We start from the raw sequence: 1,987 nt of genomic DNA, 5'->3' as shown, positions 1-1,987 counted from the left end.
GCTGCTGAGCAGAGTACCAGGGGCACGGAGAAAAGTTGTCGTACCATATGCACGAGGAAGTACATAGCAAAGTGCTGCTGAGCAGAGTACCAGGGGCACGGAGAAAAGCTGTCGTACCATATGCACGAGGAAGTACATAGCAAAGTGCTGCTGAGCAGAGTACCAGGGGCACGGAGAAAAGCTGTCGTACCATATGCACGAGGAAGTACATAGCAAAGTGCTGCTGAGCAGAGTACCAGGGGCACGGAGAAAAGCTGTCGTACCATATGCACGAGGCCTGTCCAGCAGCACATCTTTTTCGACCGTAAAGGAGAGAGGAGGCCGACTCACCACCTCGGCCAAATGGAGACAGCACATCAGCAGGGCCAGTGCGCCAGCAGCACATCTTTTTCGACCGTAAAGGAGAGAGGAGGCCGACTCACCACCTCGGCCAAATGGAGACAGCACATCAGCAGGGCCAGTGCGCCAGCAGCACATCTTTTTCGACCGTAAAGGAGAGAGGAGGCCGACTCACCCCCTCGGCCAAATGGAGACACAACAGCAGCAGGGCCAGTGGAGCAGCATGCATCTTGTTCAGCGGTAAGGGAGACAGGGAGATGTGATGGTGGTCCCCGGGGCCCCCTGGAGGTGGGGGAGATCAGCAACTAGCTAGCGAGGAGAGCGCGTACAGCCGACGTGGCATAAGTGTTTCTGCGCAGTGTACCAGGGGCTTGTGGAAAAGCTGTCGTACCATATGCACGGGAAGTACATAGCAAAGTGCTGCTGAGCAGAGTACCAGGGGCATGTAGAAACATTGTCGTACCATATGCACGAGGAGTGTGTGTGTGTGGCAAAGTGTTTCTGAGCAGAGTACCAGGGGCACGGAGAAAAGTTGTCGTACCATATGCACGAGGAAGTACATAGCAAAGTGCTGCTGAGCAGAGTACCAGGGGCACGGAGAAAAGTTGTCGTACCATATGCACGAGGAGTGTGTGTGTGTGGCAAAGTGTTTCTGAGCAGAGTACCAGGGGCACGGAGAAAAGTTGTCGTACCATATGCACGAGGAAGTACATAGCAAAGTGCTGCTGAGCAGAGTACCAGGGGCACGGAGAAAAGTTGTCGTACCATATGCACGAGGAGTGTGTGTGTGTGGCAAAGTGTTTCTGAGCAGAGTACCAGGGGCACGGAGAAAAGTTGTCGTACCATATGCACGAGGAAGTACATAGCAAAGTGCTGCTGAGCAGAGTACCAGGGGCTTGTAGAAACATTGTCGTACCATATGCACGAGGAGTGTGTGTGTGTGGCAAAGTGTTTCTGAGCAGAGTACCAGGGGCACGGAGAAAAGTTGTCGTACCATATGCACGAGGAAGTACATAGCAAAGTGCTGCTGAGCAGAGTACCAGGGGCACGGAGAAAAGCTGTCGTACCATATGCACGAGGAGTGTGTGTGTGTGGCAAAGTGTTTCTGAGCAGAGTACCAGGGGCATGTAGAAACATTGTCGTACCATATGCACGAGGAGTGTGTGTGTGGCAAAGTGTTTCTGAGCAGTGTACCAGGGGCATGTAGAAACATTGTCGTACCATATGCACGAGGAGTGTGTGTGTGGCAAAGTGTTTCTGAGCAGTGTACCAGGGGCACGGAGAAAAGTTGTCGTACCATATGCACGAGGAGTGTGTGTGTGGCAAAGTGCTGCTGAGCAGAGTACCAGGGGCACGGAGAAAAGTTGTCGTACCATATGCACGAGGAAGTACATAGCAAAGTGCTGCTGAGCAGAGTACCAGGGGCACGGAGAAAAGCTGTCGTACCATATGCACGAGGAAGTACATAGCAAAGTGCTGCTGAGCAGAGTACCAGGGGCACGGAGAAAAGCTGTCGTACCATATGCACGAGGAAGTACATAGCAAAGTGCTGCTGAGCAGAGTACCAGGGGCACGGAGAAAAGCTGTCGTACCATATGCACGAGGCCTGTCCAGCAGCACATCTTTTTCGACCGTAAAGGAGAGAGGA

This window comes from Pelmatolapia mariae, unplaced genomic scaffold (genome assembly GCF_036321145.2).
Source record: "Pelmatolapia mariae isolate MD_Pm_ZW unplaced genomic scaffold, Pm_UMD_F_2 NODE_ptg000275l+_length_57385_cov_1, whole genome shotgun sequence".
Taxonomy (NCBI): domain Eukaryota; kingdom Metazoa; phylum Chordata; class Actinopteri; order Cichliformes; family Cichlidae; genus Pelmatolapia; species Pelmatolapia mariae.
Note: the sequence above shows the minus strand (reverse complement) of the source record.